The sequence below is a fragment of the Argiope bruennichi genome, chromosome 2, assembly GCF_947563725.1.
Source record: "Argiope bruennichi chromosome 2, qqArgBrue1.1, whole genome shotgun sequence".
Taxonomy (NCBI): Eukaryota; Metazoa; Arthropoda; class Arachnida; order Araneae; family Araneidae; genus Argiope; species Argiope bruennichi.
In genome coordinates this window covers 120,817,303-120,827,322 of record NC_079152.1, presented here as the reverse complement: position 1 = coordinate 120,827,322, position 10,020 = coordinate 120,817,303, and positions in this window count along the sequence as shown.

Below are 10,020 nucleotides of genomic sequence, written 5' to 3'. Positions count from 1 at the left end.
TATATATATATATATATATATATATATATATATATCCTTTTAACGATACCAATTTTTTTTTATCATACAATTTTTCTTGCAATATTTAATAAATTTTTTGAAATATATTTTAAACGTATTTTGCAACAATATATATTTCATTGTTGAAAAAAAATCTCAAAGCCGTTTTCAATGTTACTACTAATTTTTATCAGCTTTTTTTTTTTTTTTTTTTTTTTTTTTTTTTCTGTTTCCATCATTGTTACCAGTTTTTTGTCTATCATTGTTTCTACCTTATTTCAGAATTTACAATTTAGTAGAATTCGAAAAGTTAAAACTCTTCAGCAACGGAAATTATTTTCTTATCCACTTAGCATGCTATTTACTTTTCTAAATGGATCTGTGGCGAAACTTTTCATGAGCAGAAAATAAAAATTTCAAGGCATTTCTTTTTTTTAAAATAATTAGCATTTTATGCATTGGATTCTGGTTCATTATAAAAGTGGTGATTTCTATAAAATTTGAATAAAGGAATTTTTAAATAAAAGCCTTTTAACTAGGAAATGTGAATTTATGAAATTATTATTCTGCACTGAATTTATTCAAAAACAAGATATTTGTTCTTAATTCGAATTCTCCTGTAATCCTGAAAAGTTATTTTTAAGAATTTTATTTTAATTTTTGCGAGCTTAAATGCTCACAAAAATAAGTATTTATTTTTTTTTAATTTTAAAAACTTTTTTTCCATTATGGTAGATATGGATATTCTATCAACATTTTTCTTTATTAATCACCATTTTAACAAGACGCATTTATCCATATATCATTAATGGGAACATTTGGAATAATATAGTTTTTTTTCGTGAAATTATTTGCAGAAGGGAAAAAAAATCCCACTCCGATTTCTTTTTTGAATGAAAATATGATGGTTGAATGCTTTGTTAGGAAATTGAAGAATGCCCTTGGAAATAAAATTAAAAAAAATAATAATAAATAAAAAAACATGAAAATTTTAAATTTCTGGCTTGTGATAACAGATAAGACGCATTTAAAATTTATATATTCATCTACGGATTCTCTTGACAATTTCAGTTTCTGTAGCATTTGTAGAAAGAAAGTTTTCCAACTTGAAATTAATTACGATCATTAAATCATTAATTATAAAACAAACTTACGATCATTAATTCAGAAAGGACGCTTAAATTGTTGGGCAGTTATATCGATTGGATCTGAAATCAGCCGGATTTCGGATTTATATAAAAAGTTCGCAAAAGGAAATAAAAACAAGAAAAATTGCTCCCTAATAATAAACGAAAATAATGATCTATGATTTTTCAATTATTTTTTATGTAAGTCCTAAAAATTATTTATTTCTGACAATGCTCTTGCATTTCAATTTTCTTTTTGTACCAAATAAAGAATTTTCATAAATCTTTGTAAGGCACTGAAATAAATAGTATAGTGACCTATTTACTTATTACAAATAGTATACAAATTTTTGTTCATTTGTTGGCTTAGCTTATGTGCATTCATGAATTAAAAGTTAAAGCATATGTTTTAAAGTATATATAAATTTAAGAGTATGTATGGTTTATTAATCAGTGTGAAAAACACGTTTTAATCATTTTCTATTTAGCGTTAATTTCTATTTGTGATTTCCATTCTATTGCTGAGTTATATCTATAGCAACATTTTATTTAATGCTAGTCACCGACCAACTGGCTAGCCAAAGTTAATGGCCGCTAAAATTTTCAATTAAATACTTTACGTAACTGGGTCCAAATGGCTTCTTAAGCAAATTATTTATAAGCTTCAAATTTTGATAGATAGTCTATAATGAATATTATATTAGAAGACTTATATGATTCTATTCATTTTACTATGTATTTTCATTATTTTCTACCAACGCCACTAACCATCGTGGATGCACTTTGATATTTTTAGTCTTTTAACAATACAATCTAATTTCTAACCTAGAGGGGGAAAAAATTGGCGTTTTTCTTCATATTAAAAATATTTTAAATGTAAATTTTTCAGATTTTTTTTTTTTTTTTTTTTTTTTTTTTGCAGAATTAGATAATTATATTGCTTATTTTCCTGAAATCAGCTTTGCCAGTAATAATTTTTGTAAAGGACAGAATAATAATTCGCACAGTAAAACGAAAACTGAACATTTTTTTGCAAATTTAATAATAACTTTGGTCAAGAATTCTTATGCTTTTGTGTTATTATTCTTGATACGCTTAATATTTGCTCAGAATTCTTAAGATTTTTGCTGGAAAATGTGCCTAAAATATTTTTAAAAAATTGATTAAATATGAAAAAAATATTTATACTGCAAAAAATTACAATCATTGAAAAAAAAAATTCTGAATATATAAAAATAACATTTATATTGTAATATTTTCGAAAGTTATCGACGGAAAAAAACATCAAGAACTTGCTTAATTTTTAATTAATTAAAATTCTAAATGAAATTTTTAAAACATTGCTCCGAAGTGCACATTTTATCACTCCAACAAAGTACGTGCGTACTAAGTTTAGTAGCTATATGTCACGGTTTGATTAATAGAGTGTCAACACCCAGATATACAGATGCACAAACACATATTCATCTTTATTAGTAGTAGAGATCGCTCTACTAATAATACGCTTTATTATTAGTAGATAATGCATTTCATGTTTGTAAAGAGGAAGTTTTGTAATGGAATTTTTATTCACTCTCTCAAGTGACAGTTCAAAATTGCACTACACGTTTGTATTCTCTTTGACTATACATAATTTTGCTAGAAATTAACTTGTCAATTTACTTAATTTTTATTTCCCATGAGTAGTGTCATCCGGTACTGAATATGAGAAAAAAACAATTTATTTTTAAATTACATAATTCATATAATCTACACTAATTATAAAGATAAATTTGTGTGTGTTTGTATTGGTACTGTACAGGGCAAATCGTTTGATCTATAACAACCAAATTTTGCACATATATTCAGTGCGGAAATTTGAAATTTCGGCGTGATTTTTTGAATTTTTAGTTAATTAAAATTTGTGAAATGTTGGTGTTTTCGCAATAATTTCTGAAAATATTATAGCAGAAAAACAATTTGTACAGCATCTTAAAACATTATCAACTAACAAAACATCTTTGTACATTATCTTTTTAATGATGAAAAATATTTTGCCATATAATTTTTTTTATTTTTTAAAAGTTTTTAAGTTTATTTTACAACATTGTATTTTATTACTGAAGAGAAACTGAAACCATTTACATTGTTGCTCCTAATGCCTCATCTTAGTCTTTTCCCACTGATACGACCAAGATATGAAGGTTCGGTTTATTTTCCCACGTTGAGTTGACTTAAATGTGAGGCATGCTTTTAATAATTTTTCTATATATATTTTGTTCTATTAAATAAAAAAAGTTCGCCCTTTTGTGACCAAAACTGAGTGAGTTATGACAATTTGAATGTCACTGTTTTATAAAAACGCGGAACTCCATTGACTGCCTCGAAGATACAAAATCAGTGCCCTGAGTTTCCCCAAGATTGATCAATCTAAAATAATTACATTTTTGATTGTCTTAAAATAAGGATATTGAAGGCTCTATAACTCGGTCAGATTTGGCCGCAAAAATGGAAACGTTAGATGGTCAAGATTATTTTACTGAATAGGATTCCTAGGTCTGAAGGATCGTATAAAATTTAATAAAATTTAGACTTCATAATCGTTTACAGAAGTACTTTTTTAATTGAAATAAAATAAAATATTATGTCATTTAAATCCTTTAGAAAGCAAAATTGAAAATAAAATTTTATGATGAGGCCAAAGAAAATATTACTGAATAATGTTTTTATATAATTCATAAATCATTAAAATATTCTGTAATACAAATTAGATATTAATTCTGAACTCATATTTTTTAAAGACGTGTTTCGATTTTAAAAAATGTATTTATTGAAGTTTTATCAATTCCGGCTTCAATTTCAAATTCACATTTTACGGGAGCTCATAGAAAATTAGAGAAAGGCATCGAAGAACGAACAGAATAAGGTAAGGCTTCTATAATAGTATCGGTGATACGTTTATAAAAATTTGAAGCTTAAAAACATTTTGCTTGAGAATCTATTAAGAGAGCAAGTTACATAAAATATTTAATTGAAAAGCAAATGTTAATTCTGGCAAACCAGCTGGTTGCCAAAGGGGGATAGTAACAATGATTTAAAAATTTTAAAAAATCAATTAAAATATTTTAAAATCTACTTTTAATTCACTAATTAGAATATCTTTTAAAAAGTGTTTTTTTACAAAAGTTATTTTATATAACTGGTAAAAATTGTCTAGAAATAAGTATTATCTATACTTATAATAAAGCTCAATGTGTGTGTGTGTGTTGGCGCTCTACAGGCCAGACCATTCAACCTACAGCTTTCAAATTTGGCACGTATATACCTTGGAGGCTGGGAATAAGCACATCGGGGTTATTTTTTCGAATTTTTAATTAGAATTTTATTTATTTAAAAATTAAGCAAAATTTTGGCATTTTTCTGCTATAACTTCCGAAAATATTACCGCACAAAAAAGATTTTTACATCAAGTTAAAGATCAAAAATTTATCTTTTAAATGATACCAATATTTTAACCTTAAAATTAAGTTTCTATTTTTAATGAATTTTTAAATAAATATTTTAACTATATTTTTCAACAATTTTTTTCGTACAAAATAAAAATAAAATTTAAGCTGCACGAGCACGTTTTGCATTCATGGGGAAAAATTAGCTTTTTTCAAAGTGTTGCCATCACATTGATTAAAGCTCCAATTAAAAATAAATTAAATCTTTTTGGAAATGAAATCTGCAAAAATATAATTTTCAGCACGTGTCTGTAGGAAATAAAACCAATATGAAATATTATTTTTTCTAAAAAATAAATTTAAGAAAAATTATTTTATGATCTTTTACACTATCTATATTATTAATCCAATAAATCAGTTATATTTTAAGGCAAGTTTTGTTTAATAGGAACAGGATATCCATTCAAATCATTGCCATACAGCTAATTTGTAAACCTTTAGTAATAGACACAGATCTGCTAAAATGGTCTAAATGAAAAATGATTATATTTTGTGTAACTTGATTCAATAAATGCTCTAATAAATAACGAATTTTTGATTTTACATAAAACTTCTGCTGTGGAAATCACGTTTAACAAAATGTTCTTGAAACACTAATATTTTAAATAAAAAGAGTTAATTTCCAATCAACTAAATCAATCACTTAAACTGACTGATTTATGAAAATTTGAATATCACTATTCAACAAAAAAGGATAATTTTCGATTTTCCATCGATCGTTTCAAAGAAAATACGCCAATCAGCGCGCAAGTTTCTCAAGATTAATTGGCCTAAGATTATGAAAATGTTGAGTTTTTCTAAATTTTTAACATTCAAAACTTCATAAATAAGTCATAGTTGATCGTGGAAAATAGAAACATTCATTCATTTGTTTAAAATTTGGTATTTCCAGAATATTTCTCAGAATATGTTACCTTACTGCATTAAATTTAGACTTCATAATTTTTGAAATATATTTATAGGTCGGAACAAAATATTATTATTGATTTCATTTCAATCCTTTTGAAAGCAAAACTAAAAACTGAATTTTATGCTAAATCTGAGAAATTTTTGTTGAATTATTCTTTGAGATATTACATAAATTATGAAAAATATTTTGTAGTTCACATAAGACTTAAATATCTAGCGATTCTGCTTGCAGTACTCATATTCAATAATAATAATCTATACTTAAAATAAAGCTCAATGTGTGTGTGTGTGTGTGTGTGTTGGCGCTCTACAGGCCAGACCGTTCAACTTACAGCTACCAAATTTGGCACATGTATACCTTTGAGGCCGGGAATGTGCACCTGGGGTCCCATTTTTTGAATTTTTAATTAGAATTTTATTTATTTAAAAATTAAGCGAAATTTTGGCGTGATTCTGCTATAACTTCCGAAAATATTACCGCACAAAAAAGAATTTTACGCGAAGTTAAAGATCAAAAATTTATCTTTTAAATGATATCAATGTTTTAACTTTAAAATTAATTTTCTATTTTTAATGAATTTTTAAATAAATATTTTAACTATATTTTTCAATTTTTTTCGTAAAAAATAAAAATAAAATTTAAGCTGCACGAGCACGTTTAGCATTCATAGGAAAAAATTAGCTTTTTTCAAAGTGTTGCCATCACATTGATTAAAGCTCCAATTAAAAATAAATTAAATCTTTTTGGAAATGAAATCTGCAAAAATATAATTTTCGGCACGTGTCTGTAGGAAATGAAACAAATATGAAGTATTATTTTTTCTAAAAAAATAAATTCAAGAAAAATTATTTTATGATCTTTTACACTGTCTATATTATTAATCCAATAAATCAGTTTTATTTTAAGGCAAGTTTTGTTTAATATGAACAGGATATCCATTCAAATCAGGGAAACACAGCTAATTTGTAAACCTTTAGTAAGACACAGATATGCTAAAATGGTCTAAAAGGAAAATGATTACATTTTATGTAACTCGATTCAATAAATGCTCTGATAAATAACGAATTTTTGATTTTACATAAAGCTTCTGCTGTGGAAATCACGATTAACAAAATGCTCTTGAAACACTAATATTTGAAATAAAAAGAGTTAATTTCCAATCAACTAAATCAATCGCTTAAACTGACTGATTAATGAAAATTTGAATATCACTATTCAATAAAAAAAGGATAATTTTAGATTTTCCATCGGTCGTTTCAAAGAAAATACGCCAATCAGCGCGCAGGTTTCTCAAAATTAATTGGCCTAAGATTATGAAAATGTTGAGTTTTTCTAAATTTTTAACATTCAATCTTCATAAATAAGTCTTAGTTGATCGTGGAAAATAGAAACATTCATTCATTTATTTAAAATTTGGTGTGTAGAGAATATTTCTCAGAATATGATACCTTACTGCATTAAATTTAGACTTCATAATTTTTGAAATATATTTATAGGCCGGAACAAAATATTATTATTGATTTCATTTCAATCCTTTTGAAAGTAAAACTAAAAACTTAATTTTATGCTGAATCTGAGAAGTTTTTGTTGAATTATTCTTTGAGATATTACATAAATTATGAAAAATATTTTGTAGTTCTCATAAGACTTAAATACCGAGCGATTCTTTTTGCAATACTCATATTCAATAATAATAAATAAATAATAATAAAGATGATAAATAAAATAAAACGCTTGGTTTTATTAAAAAATATCTTTATATTAATTGCAATTTCATCATTTCCACTTTAAATTAAAGTTGAAGTTTTACCGGAAATGTCAGCAAATTAGCAAAATATATATAGTAAATTGAACGAAACGATCTAAACAACAGTATAACTTTGGTATGACTATCAAAATTTGAAGATTAAAAATGTTTTGTTTGAGAATCTATTAAGAGACCAGCTACTTAAAATATTTAATTGAAAATTGTAGCGAGCGGTAATACTGGCGAACCGGCTGGTCGCCAAAGGAGGCTAGTAATAAATAAATAAATAACAATCAAAATGATATATAAAATAAAATTCATTAAAAAATAACTTTACATTAATTGCAATTTCAGCATTTCCACTTTAAATTAAAGTTGAAGTTTTACCGGAAATGACAACAAATTAGCAAAATATATATAGTAAATTGAACGAAACGATCTAAACAACAGTATAAGTTTGGTATGACTATCAAAATTTGAAGATTAAAAATGTTTTGTTTGAGAAGATATTAAGAGACAAGTTATTTGAAATATTTAATTGAAAATTGTAGCGAGCGGTAATACTGGCGAAACGGCTGGTTGCCAAAGGCGGCTAGTATAAAATAGTTTGAGATAGGGCCTCGCGTTTTCTAAGACAGACCCTGTAACAAAGGTACTAGAAAGTATTATTATAAAATATTCTTTAAAATATTTTCAAATATTTAATTAAAATATGAAAAGAAATTGTACAGAAATAAAATTGATATCACCGAATAATTAATATTTTGAATTTTAAAATGGCGTAAGAATGGCTTCTATGTAACAATACGCTCCGAAGTTATTGAGAGGAAGGGTTAAAACGTCAATAAATTTTTAAAGTAAAAAAATCTATTTACAATTTTAAAAACTTTTTTTAGTGAACATTTACTATTCAAATTACGAACCAACTTTCGGTCGAACTCCTAACTTAATTCAGTGACAACATCCAGTCTATAAATTTAATCATGTTAAAATTTTTGTAAATAATGCAACATCCTTTTCAGAAAAATTAGACATATCAACCGAATGAAAAATTGAGCCCAATATAAAAAAATAAAAGAATAAATAAAAATCGATATTTAAACTTGAATTTATTTTTGTAAACAGCTGCCTTTATTTGAGAAGTTACTTTTAAGCGATTTCTTTGTTTGATGAATACAATATCAAACAAGAAAGAGGAAAATATAAAACTCATGTTATTAAAATTTTTTGGTTAAAAATCTTCATCACTAAGCAGATGAATAAAAATAATAAAAATTTTGCTATGTGCTGCATTTCAAATAGCTCTTCTCGGTCCTTTTTAATGAATATTAAATCAACAGAATAACGTTAGAGTAAGATGCTGATACCCGTTCGTAATTTCAGTCTTACTGAAGAATAATATAATTATTAATGTGTTTATCTATATGTTAACATGAGTTACAAAACAGACTGCCACCCCAAAGCTTAACATTTAGCAAACGTGATTTAGAGGTTAAAAATGTGTACTTTTAGGCAATTTATCAAAATTTACAACTATAATTTTAATTAATCTCTCTCTCTCTCTCTCTCTCTCTCTATATATATATATATATATATATATATATATATATATATATATATATATATATATATATATATATATATATATATATATATATATATATATATATATATATATATATATATATATATATATATATATATATATATATATATATATATATATATATATATATATATATATATACTATATATTGAAATAAAACTCATTCGACATGGTTGTATAAAAAATGGTTTTGTCCATTCTTGCTATCAAAACATTAACTATATTAAAATGCAACTCAAAACAGCGAACTCAAAAACTGACTAAAATACATCGATAAAAAAGTATTAAATAAGAAATAAATCGTAATAATAATTCCAATATTCTTTATCAAGTATTTGTAATATTTATATGCTACAAGGAAAAAATAGATTCAGTTTAATCAACTTTACTTAAAAAACATCCGTTCAAAATGGATATTCACAGACCAATTCGAATGTCAAATACTTTGTTATATCATTTGTGTAAACAAATAACTGTCTCTTTAATTATTCCTTAATTTGTCTTTTTTTTAATTCTATAAAAAATTATTCATTTGCCTTTATAAAATGAAGGCATTTATTTGAAGGAAATTAGATCATGAGTTCACTGAATTTTCCCATCTCCAGGCATGGGTTAAGTGTAATTATCAAGTTTCGCATGGGGAAAATGTTGATTTTCTCATAAAAATGAATCATTATCCGTCAATCACTCTCATTATAAGAGTGAGAAATATGCATTCCCTACAGCTTTTCTAACTGTTTACAGTACACTCCCGATGATCCGCGGAATTGGGTGGCGCGGCCGCAGCGGATAACAAAAATCGCGGATAATCCGAAAAAAGCTAAAAACGGGTATAGAAAAAGAGAAAACAGTCATTCCAACTTTGAAAAATCGTTTTATGTACAATGAAATGTAAAATTAACAGCAGGAAATGTTTAACTAACGCTTAATATTTTAGAATATCACTCAAAACTAACCTAAAATGCATTTTGTTAATGAAAACAGAAAAGTGCTTTGTACTTACGAGAGGCGTCAAGGATACACAGAAAAATTAATACATATGTACTGTTTTAATACTGTAATGTATTATGTAATTACAAAAGCATAACTGTAAAACTGCACCTTTTTGAAGAAATCAGTCATTTGTGTTTGCTTCTTGCTTTGAA